The sequence below is a fragment of the Malaclemys terrapin genome, chromosome 11 (assembly GCF_027887155.1).
Source record: "Malaclemys terrapin pileata isolate rMalTer1 chromosome 11, rMalTer1.hap1, whole genome shotgun sequence".
Taxonomy (NCBI): Eukaryota; Metazoa; Chordata; order Testudines; family Emydidae; genus Malaclemys; species Malaclemys terrapin.
The window spans coordinates 71856813-71875834 of NC_071515.1; the positions used below are offsets into that span (position 1 = coordinate 71856813).

Consider the following 19022-nt stretch of genomic DNA (forward strand, 5'->3'; position numbering starts at 1 on the left):
CACAGAGTTACTCTGACAGTGCCTGAAAGCGTATGTGATGTTTACAACTCTTTCTAAAAGTCAAAAGGAAGCAGGGGGATCAGGTGGATGAGGCTTTCTTCAGGCAACTAACAAAAGTTACTAGAGGCCCTGGTTCTCATGGGGGACTTCAATCACCCCGATATCCGCTGGGAGAGCAATACAGCGGTGCACAGACAATCCAGGAAGTTTTTGGAAAGTGTAGGGGGCAATTTCCTGGTGCAAATGCTGGAGGAACCAACTAAGGGCAGAGGTCTTCTTGACCTGCTGCTCACAAACAGGGAAGAATTAGTAGGCAAAGCAAAAGTGAATGGGAACCTGGGAGGCAGTGACCATGAGATGGTCGAGTTCAGGATCCTGACACAAGGAAGAAGTGAGAGCAGCAGAATACGGACCCTGGACTTCAGAAAAGCAGACTTCGACTCCCTCAGGGAACTGATGGGCAGGATCCCCTGGGAGAATAACATGAGGGGGAAAGGAGTCCAGGAGAGCGGGCTGTATTTTAAAGAATCCTTTGCAAGAACAAACCATTCCAATGTGTAGAAAGAATAGTAAATATGGCAGGCGACCAGCTTAGCTTAACAGTGAAATCCTTGCTGACCTTAAACACAAAAAAGAAGCTTACAAGAAGTGGAAGCTTGGACAAATGACCAGGGAGAAGTATAAAAATATTGCTCAGGCATGCAGGAGTGAAATCAGGAAGGCAAAATCACACTTGGAGTTGCAGCTAGCAAGGGATATTAAGAGTAACAAGAAGGGTTTCTACAGGTATGTTAGCAACAAGAAGGTGGTCAAGGAAAGTGTGGGCCCCTTACTGAATGGGGGAGATAACCTAGGGACAGAGCATGTGGAAAAAGCTAATGTACTCAATACTTTTTTTGCTTCCGTTTTCACAAACATGGTCAGCTCCCAGACTACTGCACTGGGCAGCACAGTATGGGGAGGAGGTGACCAGCCCTCTGTGGAGAAAGAAGTGGTTTGGGACTATTCAGAAAAGCTGGACGAGCACAAGTCCATGGGACCAGATGCACTGCATCCGAGGGTGCTAAAGGAGTTGGCTAATGGCTCTGCATCACATCGGCCATTATCTTTGAAAACTCATGGCGTTCGGGGGAGGTGCCAGATGACTGGAACAAGGCTAATGTAGTGCCCATCTTTTAAAAAGGGAAGGAGGAGTATTTGGGGAACTACAGGCCACTCAGCCTCACCTCAGTCCCTGGAAAAATCATGGAGCAGGTCCTCAAGGAATCAATTTTGAAGCACTTAGAAGAGAGGAAAGTGATCAGGAACAGTCAGCATAGATTCACCAAGGGCAAGTCATGCCTGACTAACCTAATTGCCTTCTATGAGGAGATAACTGGCTCTGTGGATGAGGGGAAAGCAGTGGATATGTTATTCCTTGACTTTAGCAAAGCTTTTGATACGGTCTCCCACAGTATTCTTGCCGGCAAGTTAAAGAAGTATGGGCTGGATGAATGGACTATAAGGCGAATAGAAAGCTGGCTAAATCATCGGGCTCAACGGGTAGTGATCAATGGCTCCATGTCTAGTTGGTAGCTGGTTTCAAGTGGAATGTCCCAAAGGTCAGTCCTGGGGCCGGTTTTGTTCAATATCTTCATTAATGATCTGGAGGATGGTGTGGACTGCACCCTCAGCAAGTTTGCAGATGACACTAAACTGGGAGGAGGGGTAGATACGCTGGAGGGTAGGGATAGGATACAGAGGGACCTAGACAAATTAGAGGATTAGGCCAAAAGAAATCTGATGAGGTTCAACAAGGACAAGTGCAGAGTCCTGCACTTAGGACGGAAGAATCCCATGCACTGCTACAGACTGGGAACCAAATGGCTAGGCAGCAGTTCTGCAGCAAAGGACCTAGGGGTTACAGTGGACAAGAAGCTGGATATGAGTTAACAGTGTGCCCTTGTTGCCGAGAAGGCTAACAGCATTTTGGGCTGTATAAGTAGGGGCATTGCCAGCAGATCGAGGGACGTGATCGTTCCCCTCTATTCGACATTGGTGAGGCCTCATCTGGAGTACTGCATCCAGTTTTGGTCCCCACACTACAAGAAGGATGTGGAAAAATTGGAAAGAGTCCAGCGGAGGGCAACAAAAATGATTAGGGGGCTGGAGCACATGACTTATGAGGAGAGGCTGAGGGAACTGGGATTGTTTAGTCTGCAGAAGAGAAGAATGAGGGGGGATTTGATAGCCGCTTTCAACTACCTGAAAGGGGGTTCCAAAGAGGATGGATCAGTGGTAGCAGATGACAGAACAAAGAGTAATGATCTCAAGTTGCACTGGGGGAGGTTTAGGTTGGATATTAGGAAAAACTTTTTCACTAGGAGGATGGTGAAGCACTGGAATGGGTTACCTAGGGAGGTGGTGGAATCTCCTTCCTTAGAGGTTTTTAAGGCCCGACTTGACAAAGCCCTGGCTGGGATGATTTAGTTGGGGATTGGTCCTGCTTTGAGCAGGGGGTTGGACTAGATGACCTCCTGAGGTCCCTTCCAACCCTGATATTCTATAGCTTTCACTGCACTTGCAACAATACCACTCTGCACTGTGATATTACACCTCTACCCCAATATAACGCGACCTGATATAACACAAATTTAGATATAACGTGGTAAAGCAGTGCTCCGGAGGGGCGGGGCTGCGCACTCCAGCGGATCAAAGCAAGTTCGATATAATGCGGTTTCACTATAATGCAGTAAGATTCTTTTGGCTCCTGAGGACAGCGTTATATTGGGGTAGAGGTGTATTAAATCTCCCCGTCTAAGGGTTGGTTAATACTTGACTGAGGGAGCTCCCCTGAAAATCCAGATGCTGCAGGAAGTGATTCTGGTGATTAAGTAAATGACGTGCTTTTCTCTAAGTCATTTCTGAATCATCGTCCCAACAAGGTTTCAAGAAAGCACCATACTCCCAACTATGCAGCCTTTTGCATGAGCTGTGAATCCAAGTACCAGTAAGCTGTAGTCCTTAACTTTTACCAAGGGGAAAGTGTTAACCCAGGTGTACTGAGCACATTCCAGTTTGTATAGTTATATTTTGCATACTTAATTTCCTCCTGTAAATTCGCTTTGGTATAGATTCTTCCCCTGATAAGCTTGTGTAATGTGTTGTGCACGGTTAATCAGCTGTTGCATTTCACCCCAGAGGTGACAGCCCTTCAGCAGTGGGTAAAGTGGTTCCTTTCTGTAGTTTGGCCAATTAGTAAAGTTGATAAGGAGATCCAAGTAGCTGAAAGGTGCTACATAAATGTAGTATCATTGTGACATGATTTCTAATCATCTTAAATCATTCAGTTGTTCAAAGTAGTACTGGAGAAACAACCTGCATGATAATCTTCTGGGCTTCAGAACATTTTTACTACAGAGGGGACCAATGTTCCCTCTAATTTTTGACAGGCCATGTGCGCAAAATTTCTTCTGTGCACGGTGTTTCGCCGTGTGTGGGGGGGGGTTAAGATCTGTGTGCACGCGCAGAGCTTAGAGGGAACAGTGGAGGGGACATTTACCAGTAATGCTGTTCAGTATTCATATGTTCATTTACACAGTATTCTTCTATAGAAACATGTTTCTTGTGATAGGGAAGCCAATATACCCACAAACAGCTTCTCATTTCCCTTTGACTAAAATGATTAAAAAGTATGATTACTTTAGGGTTGATGATTAAGGAAAGTGATTTAAAAATGAATGTATCTTGTACCACAACAGTATTGTATAACAGCTCCTCTATCTTCTCAATCAACTATAGCCTACATTTATGGGCCTGACAAAAGGGGTTGAAATTAACTTTTCATTACAACCCTAACTGCTAGAAGCTAATTATGTTAGTATAAATTACTAGTGCTCCTCCTGCTTATACAGGCCTTACTCATCCTATTAATTAGCTCAGATAATGAATGAATACTTAAGTGCCTATGGTCACAAAATATATATCTTTTAAGTGACATCCCTTATTTCTATTTTATTCCTCTGATGTATGTCCTGCTGCTATGTTGAGATACCGTTAAAACTCAGGGATGATATTCCTTTAAAAAAAAAGCATGGAATGGATTATTGAACTTCTATGTAACAGTCTCCACATGGTATAGAAATAAAAAATAATTTGAGTACAGCAGGACATTCTCTCTCTCTCTCTCTCCAGTCCTGAAATTTAATGCTTTCCGGATTTCCATGATGGATTTATTTTTTTGCATAAACATAAAAATGTAAAGCACAAAAGCATATAATTCTGCTGAAGGAGGAACAATTAACAAAAGCCAGGAAATTCTCAATAAGAACTTATTAAACCATAAATGATTCTTAGCCCAGGGCTAGCACATAATGTTACACACAACATACAATGCGAGTCTAGGCACCAAAGAAGAAGTCAAGAACCTTCACGCTAGATAATATGTCTGTATTTTGCATTGAATAGGGTTCCATATTTGATTTAGTGAGGGCGGTAAGTTTTATTAGGAAACAAATTAATACCCAAGTTAACTAGAACAGAAATATGCTGACAACTTATTTCAAACGACACTTTAAATTGAAGTAGAGGTGCCCAAATTTTGCAAACCTGAGGATTGCTGATGGGATTCACCAAACTTGCATACACTGTACTGTGTAGGGCCAGTTCTTTAGCTGGTGTAATTCAGCATAGCACCATTGACTTCAGTGGAACGACACTGATTTACAGCAGCTGAGGATCTGGCTTTATATGTTATTTTTTTTTCAAAAATAAATGCCAGTAATCCTAAATTTGTCTGATTTGTAGTATAACACATCTGGCCTTGCAGATCTTGTCCTGTCCCTGGGATTAACATTTTAGGACTGCCCACCCTTCCTTGGTCAAACCAAGTTTAAAGTCTTGATGATAACCCTGGGCCAGAATCCAATCTCAGTTTTAGCCCATTGACATTACTCCAGATTTACACTAGTGTAACTGAGGCCACAATCTGGCCCCATGTAGCTGAAGACTGCCAACAAATACCTTTCAGGAGGTGCTATCTGTACACCTAAATGGAAAAAAATGTGCCCAAGACATGTCTCTATCTGTTAAGAGGCTTGAGAACTATGATTTTACTTTAATCATACAATCACCTTTGGGATCATGTTTATTAGGTAGCTTTACACAAGCTTTTAGGGGACAATTAATCAAAATTTGACATTTCTGATTGTAAAGTGCTCAAATCTATTCAGACCTGCAATTCATCCTCAAGCCAGATTTGTGAAGGACAACTCTAGAAACTTTGGCTTCATTTGTCTGATCAGACTATTAATACCAGAACACTAATGCATCTGAACTGTCACGTAGAGCTACATTCCTTTCATAACCCAAACCAGGGCTTTACCCTTTATATATGCCTCTCTAATAGTTTTAGTAGGATTAAAGCCAAGCATCTGAACACACAAGACCTGTCTTTCTGCTGCCTTGCATCTTTTGTAGTCTTTTATACTGTAGAAAGTGGATGTAAAATGCTACCAGATCAAAATGACACCTTGTACTGGTGAAAATGACATAGAAAGTGCAAGACAGTGGGGAATTGGGGCCATAATGTATGCATTAAGCGCTACAGACTGATCCAAAGTTCATTAAAGTCAGGCCAGAAAATGCAAATGTAGCCCAGAAGCGGTTAATTACTGTGCAGCATCCAAACACTTCCATATTAGTGAGTGTTAGATTTTCCGTCAGTTTTACTTGCTGTAATCTATATTTACCTCATTCTCATGTGCTGGTATCTTCTGACAATCAAATCGGCATTACTTTTCTGATCAAAAATGAGTGAAAGGGTACCTCTCTTCAATAGTGGAATGATGGCTCAGGAAGGAGAATCTAGAGGTCTTTAACACTAGCTGATAATGCTGAACCCAGCACAATAGTCATCAGAAATCATTACCAATAGATGTTTGGTGGCACATAGCAAGTGTTGGTCTTGGGCTGCTTCCCATGGGAAGCTTAGTGGGGATATGAATAGGGGCAGATATTCCAGGCATACTGGACAGCTCAGAAGCTTGTACATAGTTGGGAATGGGCAAGAGAGGCAGATAGATAGACCCATATTTTAAAAGATGGATTTTTTTCTTATACAAAGCAACAGAGGGTCCTGTGGCACCTTTAAGACTAACAGAAGTATTGGGAGCATAAGCTTTCGTGGGTAAGAACCTCACTTCTTCAGATGCAAGCAAGACTTCTGTTAGTCTTAAAGGTGCCACAGGACCCTCTGTTGCTTTTTACAGATTCAGACTAACACGGCTACCCCTCTGATACTTTCTTATACAAGTGTATTAACTCATCAGGTTACTCCACTGTAAATTCAGAAAGGGTCTTTAAATAAAACAAGCCTGAGAGCTTATTGCAAAGTGGAGGCAGCTGTCACTTCCTTCCCCACACAGTGCATCCTGACATGCACTTTGGAAACCAAATTTTTGCCTATGTGGCATGAGACATGCAGGCAGATGCCAAATGGAGTAACCATGTCACATTGCTGCAAACCCACCTTTTTCACTTTTCTTTGCAAAGCCTAAGCAATGTGATCACCTGCTGCTGCAGCTCTCTTTTGATTAGCTTGGGAAGCGTGCTTTGCTTGAATCAACTGAGGATCCTCAAAAAGAACAGGAGTACTTGTGGCACCTTAGATCCTCAGAGTCCTCCAGACAAAAGACTCAGCAATGATTGTGGTGGTGGTGGTTTTCTTAACATTTCTCAGGGGATTTTTTGGGGAGGTTTCAATTCAGCAAGAAATGGATATAAATTCAGCTGAATTTTTTAAAAATGAGTTTGTATTTTATTCATCTGAGGCTGATATTAGCAGAGATGGGCCTGAGCTATCATGTCCCAGTATGATCTTTCCTGTCTTGTGGCAGGAAGCGGTGAAGACCCAGTGTTTTGGTTCTGCCCATTACAAAAATAGGGGACCATTTGCAAAATTCAAACTTAAAAGTTCAGGGCTGTTCAGATGTGGGAGTTTGCCTCATGCTCATCTTTGATAGTTAGTTGACATTGAATTGATATTTACAGTTATTTCCAGAATGCTTTGTTCAGCAAGACTCCTAGTTCTTACTAACTTCTTCACTATATGAATAAATCACATTCAAGTTTTCCCACTCTGTGCTTTCAAGCATCATCTTGCTGCAACCTTTGTTTAAATAAAAGATAAGGCCAATATGCTACTTCGCATGAAAGTTAAAAATAAAAGCAGGTAAATATAACAGAAGAAACAGAGGAGGAAGAAACAAAAAAACCTTAAGATTTGAAAACTGAAACATGGGGAATTTTTTGGCAATGGAAATAAAAAGTTTGAGCCTCTTGTCTATAGCTAGGACTCTCTTCTGCATCCTCAAAAATCATCTGTATAAATTAAAATAGAAACATCCTTTTATAAATTCTTGAATCTGTGTTGGTCATGCATTCTTATTACAATGCCAGCATGTGTGTCCTGACACAACCTCAGTTATGCTACCGTGTTCTGGTTAAATGAGATTTATTTCCTAGCTGTTGGAAACAAACTCTCCTCTACCTCCAGAGCTTTCCAAGTTGATTTAAATCTGTCTGCATCCTCATGCGATTATTGCACATGCAACAAGTTCACTGTACCTCATGATTGAACTGTTGATCCTTGACACAGCTATAACATGGCACAGGTGAACTTTCTTGTAATTAGTGGGTTTTGTTTCTCTGTAGCAGGTATAAATTAAAAGGAATGTGTCTGTCGGTTCACAGAAGCTCCCAGTGTAAAAACAAGTAGAATAGATTGATGTGTTTTTGCCTTTAATTGCTGTCCTACAACCTACCGCATCAGTTTCACCAATTTCTTTCTTCTACCTCCAGTAGAGAAATCCCCAAGCTGTAGAATAAGCTCTTTCCTTCACCTCCTCACCTCACCTCCTCTTGCAAGAACTGATAGCAAGAAGGCCAAGCCAAGGCAGTTGTAATAAATCTTTAGCTCTAAAGACTTCAGTCATAAGCAAAAACAATAAGGAGTCTAGTGGCACCTTAAAGACTAACAGATTTGTTTGGGCATAAGCTTTCGTGGGTAAAAACCTCACTTCTTCAGATGCATAGAGTGAAAGTTACAGATGCAGGCATTATATACTGACACATGGAGAGCAGGGAATTACTTCACAAGTGGAGAACCAGTGTTGACAGGGCCAATTCAATCAGGGTGGATGTAGTCCACTCCCAATAACAGATGAGGAGCTCTCAATTCCAGGAGAGGAAAAGCTGCTTCAGTAATGAGCCAGCCACTCCCAGTCCCTATTCAAGCCCAGATTAATGGTGTTAAATTTGCAAATGAAGCAGGCACCACATGGCCATCAACGTGACAAGCTGGGGATGGGGGGGCAGGGCAACAGACAGTGCAAGTTTTCTCTCCAAGAGACAGGCCCCTTACCACTTGAGCTAAAAATATACCTCTACTGGCTGTAGGGGTAAGAGTAAGGCTTATTATTTACAGACCAGCTACTAGTGGGTGACACACATTTCATGCAGCACAGGGCCATGCAGTGCTTAAAGTGTGGGGTGGGGGGGAAGAGAGGGAAGGGAAAGTGCTGCAAGGGGTCACAGACCCAGCAAAAACAACATTTACTGGGAGCCAGGTTGCTAAGGGGCACACTTTAAGCTCTGTCTTACTGAAGCTGCTGCTCCCCTTTGATGACAGGCCCTCACTTTTTTCAGACCGCTGGGGCCATGCTGCACAGATACACCAACCTGAACATTACAGACTAATGCATCTCTGTCCCTTCTTTTCTAGCTCCCTAATCCCATCTCGCCGAGCGAAATTCCAGCAGCGATGCTTGCTGCTCTTCCCCTGCAGATTTGGAGGGGTAGCTCCCAGGTCACTGTCATGCTCTGCAACAGCGACTACAGTTGATGTGAACATGCACTCTCCCAGACCCATGAGGTGCTCCCAGCTGGACAGCAAGACCTCCGAGGTGACACCACCCCTCTGGCTACTACTATGGAATACAGACCAGTCCATCAGGGAAGTGGTTATGGACTGGGTTCTGGTTCAAACCTAGCCTAGGACAATAGTGGCTGGAAGTTGTTACCATCACAAAAACTACAAATGCAACGGACACCTTAGCAGTCTCAGCAGAGGCAAAGGATTGAGTGGGCTCCGGAAACTGAACAACGCTCTCTGCTCTCAGGTCAGAATTAAAGCATATTGGCATGGCATAGTGGGGGGAAGTTCACACTGCTACTGCCTGTTCTGTGGATAAATACAGGCTTTCAGTTTCCAAGCACTGCCACCTATGACCAAAACGCAATATACTTCAAATGAGCTAACAAAATGCAGCAGCTATTTAACAGTGGGCAAAAACACTCTACTATACCTCTCTAGAAAAGGAAGTAAGGACTAACTTCTTCAGTTGAAGCCTTTTGTGGAGGCAGGACAATAATTATGCAAGTTGGAATTTGCCCAGGACACCATGGCTAACAACCCTGTACCTGCAAAAAGTACTATGGGATCTCTGATGAACATATATCAGAGGGGTAGCCGTGTTAGTCTGAATCTGTAAAAAGCAACAGAGGGTCCTGTGGCACCTTTAAGACTAACACAAGTATTGGGAGCATAAGCTTTCGTGGGTAAGAACCTCACTTCTTCAGATGCAAGAGAAGAAGTGAGGTTCTTACCCACGAAAGCTTATGCTCCCAATACTTGTTAGTCTTAAAGGTGCCACAGGACCCTCTGTTGCTTTTTACTGATGAACATAAGTGGTCAAAACTTCAGTTTTGCATTTCCTCTGAATAGTTAATTCCCAGTGAATTAGTGCGAAGCATTGCACATCTTTTTATAACAGAGCACTGCTTCAATTTTCTGGCAGGTATTGCCCACGCGCCTACCTCAGTGAGGAAGGTACATGCACTTTTTCCACAACTAATGCTAGCCTCGCCTTGCTGATTGATTAGCATGAGTGGGCAGGATGCCCCCTCTTTCCTCTGGGGTAGCTATGAAGCAACAGGATGCACTCTCTTCCTTCCACGGTCTCAGCTTGCTGCCTCCACAACAGCCCCTGCCTTTGCTGGCAAGATATCCCAACCAAATTCCAGTGCAAGTAATTACATTCTGCCTTCCTGAAAATTTCCCTGCGGTTTCAGATGGAGAGCGTCGTCTTACTACTTCCCTCTCATAAGCTGTTGTGTAGTGCTGTTAAACAACTGCCATGTTTCATCCCAGCAGTGGATGCATTTCAATTGTGGGGGAAGTGATCACCATATAATTGTATTATGTTGATGATGATTGTGGCACCTAAGCATGCTGGGCACCTATATTAGTTTGTAAAGTGCTTTGGCAACTTTTGGCTTGGAAGGAGCTATGTTAATGTAAGATATTTTCTTAATTTTCATTACTAACATGAACAACAAGGAGTCTGGTGGCACCTTAAAGACTAACAGATTTATTTGGGCATAAGCTTTCGTGAGTAAAAACCTCACTTCTTCGGATGCATAGAGTGAAAGTGCATCCGAAGAAGTGAGGTTTTTACTCACGAAAGCTTATGCCCAAATAAATCTGTTAGTCTTTAAGGTGCCACCAGACTCCTTGTTGTTTTTGTAGATACAGACTAACACGGCTACCCCCTGATACTTATTACTAACATGGTATGTGCTTACAATTTGTGGGGTTTTTTTTTATCCCAGTTGTGACACTTGTACATGTCTAGCCCCTATAGCTATGGACATTTTCCCCTATTGACTAAGAGAAAATGGAGTCTTCACCCACCCTTTTACAAACTCTAAACATTGCTATTAGGTGAGAAACATGCATGCTCCTTACGCATGACAATTCTTAGCACCATACTGCAGGAGGCAGTATAGGGGCTGAGTAGTCTAATGGATTGAACACCAGACTAAGAGCCTGCAGTATTCATCCTGGTTCTGACAATGACTCACTCTGTGGCCTCACTTAGCATTCAATAACTCAGCTTCCCAATCTGTAAAATGAGGATAGCGTTTACCTTTCTATTTCACAGGGTGTTGTCCTGATTATTTAATATTTGTACAGCACTTCTAAGATATAAAATGCTAAGTATTATTACAATAGGCACATACATGTGGCAGAGAGGGCATTACTGTGCTTGCCATTAGCATCTACTCTATATCGAGACTCACGGTCACGTTCTGCTTTGGATTTACACCTGTATAACCAAGAGCGGAATTTGCCAGCTGTTTCTGTAAGGCTCATTTGCATTAAGATAAGACTGGCCCTACTGGGTCAGACCAAAGGTCCATCTAGCCCAGTATCCTGTCTTCCAACAGTGGCCAGTGCCAGGTGCTCCAGAGGGAATGAACAGGACAGGTAATCGTCAAGTGATCCATTTGCTCATTCCCAGCTTCTGACAAACAGAGGCTAGGGTAACCATTCCTGCCCATCCTGGCTAATAGCCACTGATGGACCTATCCTCCATTGTAAGGGAGCCTTTTTGTTTCCTGGTTCATTTTTATTGATTTACATCAAATCATAGACATGCCTGGTGCCAAGAGGTGCAGAAAAACACACGGCCCTTCCCTGTGAAGATTACAATAAAAAACGAAAAAATGCACAGTAAAAAGAACAGCGGATGCCAATGAGCAAGGGAATCCAGCCCAGGGAGTGTGCTTTTCCAAAGACCTGACTGAACATGCATTAGTAACTCATCATCTGTAACTGGACAGAGTTAGGGTTTTTTTGTTAAGAAGTAGATAGCAACGCCTGGTGGATAAGCACAGAAATGCTTTATAGCAGAAATGCATTTTAAGAAGGGATTTGAATGAAGACAGAAAGGTGTATTTGTTCAGAAAGACTTCTCCGTAAAGATTTACACCAGATAAAGTAACTTACACGCTTTTACACCAAAAGTGACTTCCTGAGGAATGAGAGTATAAGAAATAAAGCAGCTTTTCCTATAGTATATTTTTATTATTATCAAAGAGTGCTCTTAGACACAGCGCAAGGAGTGACATTAGCAAACTCTGGCTGCCGTTTCATTACAGGATTACCTTCAGAAAATCCCCTGCCATTATCAGACATGCTGACAAAACCAGAAACGTGTTCTTCGTCCAAAGAGGAAAAATGTAATTAGCTCCCATCCATCTAAGTAAGGGGATGAACTTCATAACTGAGAGTTTTTGTAGTTTTCCACTGTGTGTTAACTGGCTGCCTGCATTGAAATTGAGCCAGGGAGGAATCCAGTATCAATTGTGCTTAAGCAGGAGTTTCAGCTGAAACTCCATCCATCTCAATCAATTAACAAAAGAGTTTCCCTGAAGATAAAGTAATTGTTTCAACTTGTATTTCTGTTTCCATGTTCAGTTTGGTAATTGGTAGTAAGATTTACACTGCTAGTTCAAGTAATATTCTTCTCAACAACTCTTAATTTTTGGACTAGCTCAGGATGTGCAGTCATGTATACCTGATCCTGGTCCAAGTGGCATCAATTCGAGCTTTGCCATAAATTTCAATGGGAACAAGCTCTAGCCTTGCTCACCTTCTCTCCTCCCTGCTCAGCCTCTATTATCAACAATACACATGGCCCGAACTACCAAACCCATTGAAACTGACGAGATTATTCATACAAGTGAAAGGTTGCCGAATCAATCCATAGTCTGATCCTGCAGACCATGCATATGCAAGATTTCCATTTATTTTCATGGGAGTTATGCACTCGTAATTACTGCAGTTGTGTGTGGAAAGCAGGTACATGCAAATGGCTAAAGAAAGGGAAGGAACATCGGTTGTCCTGAAAGTATGCTGCAGATTTTGTTTTCTCACTGAGTGATACTGAATCGAACAGTAATTTTATTCACTAAAAGTCCAGGGTGGGATTTTCAAAAGCAGTCAGCATGGGCCTAATTACTGCAGATTTTGGCCAATATTTGAAAATCTCACCCTAAATCACTACATAAGGGTTTTAGTCGAACCTCAATCTTTATGCAATCCTCCCGTCATCAATGGGAAATCCACTGTTGGTAGAGGAGCCTACGTGAGCCTAGCTTTGTAATGCTGACCAATGGGCAGTAACAAAAATGTTATTGGCTCTTGCCCAGAATGGGTTAACAGCCAGGGTCTACATGATGCTGGAGCTATTGGCCTCCAGTAAAAACCAACGGAGATGAGTCAGAACCATCTGAAGATTTGTAATGCAAACTCTTAATCCGGCAATTAAGTTTGATCAGTTATCAGAAGAAATCAACTCTTTATCTGCTAAAACGTAGGCCAAGCAGCCAGAGTACAGAACTAGACGCCAAGAACTGAATTCCAATCTTAGCACTGCTGATTATTTACACGGTGGACATGTCTACAATTAAAAAGCTGCAGCTGTAGCGCTTCAGTATAGACACTCCCTATGCTGATGGGAGGGGTTCAGGTAGGTAAACCACCTCCCCGAGAAGTTCTTCCGTCGACTTAGCACTGTCTACACCAGGGGTTAGCTCGGCTTAACTATGTCATTCAGGAGTGTAGATTTTTCATGCCCCTGAGCGATGTGGATAGGTTGACCTAACTTTTTTGAGTATACCTGGCCTGTCACTTAACCTCTCAGTTGATCCATCTATAGAAAGGGGATAATATTTTTTTTTACCTAATCCTCAGGGATCTTGTGAGGATTCACCAATTAATGGTTGTAGAGCACTATGGAGAAATAACTGCTTAGTATTATGACTAATAGTAGGCTTGCCACCATTCGAAGTGCTGGTAACCGGACCCCTGAGGCCTGCCCCGACCGCGCCGCTTTCCCCAAGGCCCCGCCTCTGCTCCACCTCTTCCCTCAAGGCCCCGCCCCTTCTCTACCTCTTCCTTCGAGACCCCACCCCCATTGCATGCACTCCTCCCCCTGTCGATTGCTGGATCGTCTCAAGGAGCCTGCCTGCAGGTAAGAGGTGGTCTGGGCTGAGTAGGAGCTGGTACAGCTTAATAAACTGGCACCTCCTCTTACCTTGCAGTAACCGGACTTTTGGTTCGAGTGCCACGTAGGGTCGCCAGGTCCCCTTTTCGACCAGACTTTCCAGTTGAAAACCAGGCACCTGGCAACCCTAAATGGCACCCGGACACAGAAGCCAAAACCCAGACAGATGGCAACCCTAACTAATAGGCAGATCTCCAGGGAACTGCTATGGCTAAACATAAACAAATATATTAACAGTACTAACAGTGCTCTTGGATGTATAGAATGTGTCTAGGGTTATTGCTATGACGACTGTCTTCCCTTAAACATTCCTTGATACTGCCAGAATGTCTGCTACTTCAGAGATAAAGGTTAATTAAGCACATCCGCCCATTAAAGCAAGGTGCAAACACCGCTGTGTGGCCCAAAGCTAGTCTTCTAAACTGTCATTGTTGAAACCCAGCCATAGTTGGAAACGGAAGCTAGTCCTCAAGCAAAATAGTTTCCGTTGAAACGCAACAAACACAAAAGACTTTCCCCCAAGATTAATAGTTTCATCTTGTATTTGTCTAACTGAACCCAGTTTCTGCAAGAAACATTCCTATAGGTATTTGTATGTTGAAAGAGCCAAGATATTTTAAAATCTTTCCTTATGATGCTATGATTAGCACATGATGATGGAATGCTGGGGAAAAATTGTACCTTGCCTACCTTGCTAACACCACGTTAGATAATTAATATAGTTTAAGATAATGAGGTAATTCATTTTTCAACATCTATGCTGTTTGTTTACTTTGTGCCTTTCGCTCAACTTGCACAATGAAAACAGACCAGTCAATTCACTTTCATTTATTCTCGGTTTCTTCTCAATTTCACTTTCTGTTTCGGATGCACTAGCAACACAGTGTTGCATTTGCATTCTTAATTCTGCAGGGAGAGTTCAAGGACCCTTTTTGCAAGCCTTGCATGATGAATACTTTGGCTTACCTTCTCGGAGCAAAGATGTGGCTGTACCTCAGTTTCTTGCTCACTCTCCAACAGGGGAAAAGGGATCTCTTTTATATCCTTTTCCCAGCACGCACTGCTGCCATGTCTACAACTCCCATCACTTCTAGGAACTACTGTCCCCTGAATGCTTCCCTTCTGTGCTGAAACACTATCACAAGACCGTTCAGGACCTATTTAGAAACATCAACTAGTAATGGGACGAGCTACATGAGTAAAGATTACTCGAGTTTTCACTGTACGTTTTTAAAATAAATTTGAGGATTAAAGTGAAGTGACATGATGTCTTAGTCATAGAAGCTTGTAGGTTATCTACTCCCTAACTCTGTTCCCCAAAAGATGAGAATATCCATAAGTTCCATTGCTTCCAGGACAAAAATATGAGCCCCATCTCTTTGCCAGAGCTTTCTCCACCTAATAATAAATTAAACACCCTTCCTTCTCATTCAGACTGTCCATGGGCAATTTTCTCAAAGTCATTCATTATTCAAAGATATTTGCTGAATAGTTTCTGTGAATATATTTCTTAGTCTATAGACTCTTCATGCATAGCTCTTTGTGAATATTCAGTTGTCAACATTCTAGCTCTTCTCATTAGTTTTTATCAGACACATCGGCCACATATTGTTTCCATTTCTGGATTAGACGAGTAACTCAGACCTGGGTTTCTGTCAGAATACTCACATTTATGATTCCCAAGTTTGCTTTGCGCAAATATTCTCAAGTGTTTAATTAAAATTTGCAGTTTCCACAAACGTTCCTGCTGGTAAACTTGTTTGCTAGATTGCTGGTAGCAACTGTACACAAAGGGAGCATAGTGAATATTCATGGAATTTTTTTTTTAGTTATTTACTCAGCTTTATTTGCATCTGATCCAAAATCCACTAAAGTCAAAAGGAGTCTTTCCATTGACTTCAGTGGGCTTTGGATCGGGCCATTAAATACCATCTGCCCAGTAATGAGCATTAGACAATAGAGCCCATCATCTCCAAAAGACAGACCCTCCAACCACTGTTAGATGCACATCTCTGTAGTATTGCCTTGCGTACTGTCATCATTTGACATCAGACCATTTTCTAGATTTTGATTCAACACTCAAGTCTGTGAAAAGACTCCCCTGGACTTTAATGGTAGCTCCATCAGACCCCTGGTGCAGTACTTGAACCAATGATTTTCTCACCCAAAGGTGAGTGCTGTTGACTGAGCCATAATGATGCATGCAGAATATGCTCATCATTAAAATTTGAAAACCATTCAGAAGAAAGAAAAAAAAAAAAAGACGGTGGGTTAGATATGTTAACTCAAAGGAGGAGATAGAATGGCATTAGCTTTCTGATGTAACTTCCCCTCACCAGAACTGAATGAACCACTTGAATGCTGCTTGGCTTTACCTAACCTCCGATACATGGGATAAAATACACCTCCGCTTCTGCATTATATTCATAATATGGTGAGTTCCTTTTGAATTGCCTACATACCATGGAATGCCAACCCTTAAAAGAACATCTCTGAATGCCTCCACCACACAGGATCTGAATTGCATTCAGTGGTGAAACAGCTAAACTTTTAGTTTATTTTTCTGATTTACTTACAATTAGTTTAGGAGGTTGTTTGCAAAGCCTTGCTCTGTATGTGTGATGTTATATACACCTTTTGAGGGGGAAGTCAAGAGGTAGTTTGGCTTATATTGGTATCCTGTAGGTCAACACAGCTGTTGTGGATAACACCCTTGGTGCCATCTGCCTTGCACTGAATTCCACATCACAGGCATGCCTCATGATACTCAATACTATGCAGGGCCATTGATTTACACTAGTGTAACTGAAGGCAGAGTCCTATACCTACTAAGACGTGCTTGGCACTTAATATTAATTAAGCAACCAAAGGATTCAAATTAGTTCTAATTCAGGCATGCATGTTCAGTCTAACAGCTTCCACAGTCTCCGGGGCTTGGGAGCATGCCAAGGTGACACTATTCCCTCCCCGCACCCCAACCTAAACATGTTTTTGGCCCATTTATTCTTCCCGCTATTAGACAACAAAGTGAAGTATGCAATCCCTTGTTAGCAGTGTGATAGGAAAGTCTATGGATCACATGAACCCAGACAAATATGCAGAGTATGCTCACTACATCTATAAAGCTTGTTGTGACTTGCTATAAGTCTATACTTAGGCAGTATTAATTTAAACCTGTTTTCAAAGATTGTATCCTTTTGTGCACTGTTTTATTCAGAGATGACACAACACAATACAATACACATAATACACAGTATCTGCACATCCAAGCAGATACTTCTTAAAGATCCAATTATTCTCACATGCCTAAGGCTACATTTTCATTTAGAGAGAACATAGCCAGCAGCAAGATCTTTTAGGCACCAGGGGCAATAACATTGTTATGCTCAATTTGTTAAAGTTATGTGCGTTATTATGTGTAACTGCTGCAGAGCATGAAAAAGGGCATTGCCATGTTGTCAGTAAAGAGACCAAAATGTGTTTTAAGTGTGTCCCTTGTTTTTCAGCAGAGATCTCTTTGAGAATAGTTATCTGGGGACAGTCAGTGCTACTATGAGCAAAATATGGCAAACTGATAAGTAAAAATGACTTCTTAACTGAGCAAACAAAACACCAACCAACCATGTTGCTAAAATTTCTCCTTATTTAGGAGAAATTAAAATATAATAATCAAGCATGCAATTTCAAAACAATTGTTTTCATCATCTTAGAGATCTATCTTAAGCTATATAGGGGATAAGTGTGGTCTGTTGAGTAGAGCACAGGACAGGGAGATGAGACTGGATTCCAATTGCAGCTCTGGCACTGATTCACTGTGTGATGCTGGGCAAATCTTAATTGTGCCTCAGTTTCCCCATTCCACTCTGTAAAATGGGGGATGGGGAAATGATACTGACCTACCTCACAAGTTCTTTGTGAGACTTAATTAATTGTTTGTGACACACTTATAGGTTCTTGGATAGAAGGCAGTGCAGAAATTATTAAACACAGAGATGAACATGATATTATAGGGTCACACTAGCATGGCATCTATAAAGGAAAGTCAGGTCTCGCCAATCTATTAGACAATAAAATAGTGCACAACAGGAGAAACAGTCAACAAAGGCTCTCAGAAAAGGCTATTTAAAGAAACTTGGCAGTCATGGGTAGGCTATAGCAAATGGAGTAAGGATAAATGGTATATTATAAGAAGGTAAAATGAGTTGTCCTCTCTAGTTATTCAGAAACAAGGTGATATCCAATGCAATTGAAAGGCATCAAGTTTAAAAACAATTTCACATTACCAGATTTATCAAAATCATAATCTTTGGAACTCATAGTCACAAGGTTACTGGCCTAGTGGACAGGGGAGAAGCAGTAGATATAGTATATCTCAATTTAGTAAGGCTTTTGACAGTCTCCACATGACATTTTCATAAACAAACTACGGAAATGCATTCTACGTGAATTTACTATAAGGTGGACGCACAGCCGGTTCAAAGACCATACTTAGACAGTTATCAATGGTTTGTTGTCAAAATGAGAGGGTGTATCTAGAGGTGTCCCGCAGCCGTCAGTCCTGGGTCCGATACTAGTCAATATTTTCATTAATGCCTTGGATAATGGAGTGGAGAGTATGCTTATAAAGTTTACAGATGACACCAAACTGGGAGGGGTTGCAAGCACTTCGGAGGACAGAATTAGACTTCACAAGGACCATGACAAATTAGACAATTGATCTGAATTCAGTAAGATGAAATTCAATAAAGATAAGAGCCAAGTACTTAACTTAGGAAGGAAAAATCAAATCTACAACTTAAAAATGGGGAATAACTGGCTAGGTAGTAGTGCTGTTAAAAAGCATCTGCGGGTTATAGTGAATCACAAAAATGTGATGCAGTTGCGAAAAAGGCTAAATATTCTGGGGTGTATTATCAAGAGTGTTATATGTAAGACATGGGAGGAAACTGTCCTGTTCTGCTCAGCACTGGTGAGGCCTCAGCTGGAGTAGTGTGTCCAATTCTGGGTGCCACACTTTAGGAAAGATATGGACAAACTGGAGAGTGTCCAAAGAACAGCAACAAAAATTATAAAAGGTTTAGAAAACCTGAACTATGAGGAAAGGCCAAAAAAACCTGGGCATGGTTACTC

At 42.0% G+C, this 19022-nt stretch overlaps 2 protein-coding genes across 2 annotated transcripts in view; one reads left to right on the forward strand and one right to left on the reverse strand.

Moving 5' to 3' along the window:
• Positions 1–19022, reverse strand: part of RALB (RAS like proto-oncogene B) — an 80374-nt gene that overhangs the window by 58055 nt on the left and 3297 nt on the right. The window lies entirely within an intron of this gene.
• Positions 1–19022, forward strand: part of LOC128845079 (uncharacterized) — a 79694-nt gene that overhangs the window by 7144 nt on the left and 53528 nt on the right. The window contains exon 2 of the mRNA XM_054043296.1: positions 8762–9158. The gene's annotated coding sequence lies outside the window, so the exon portion shown is untranslated. The remainder of the gene's footprint in view (positions 1–8761; positions 9159–19022) is intronic.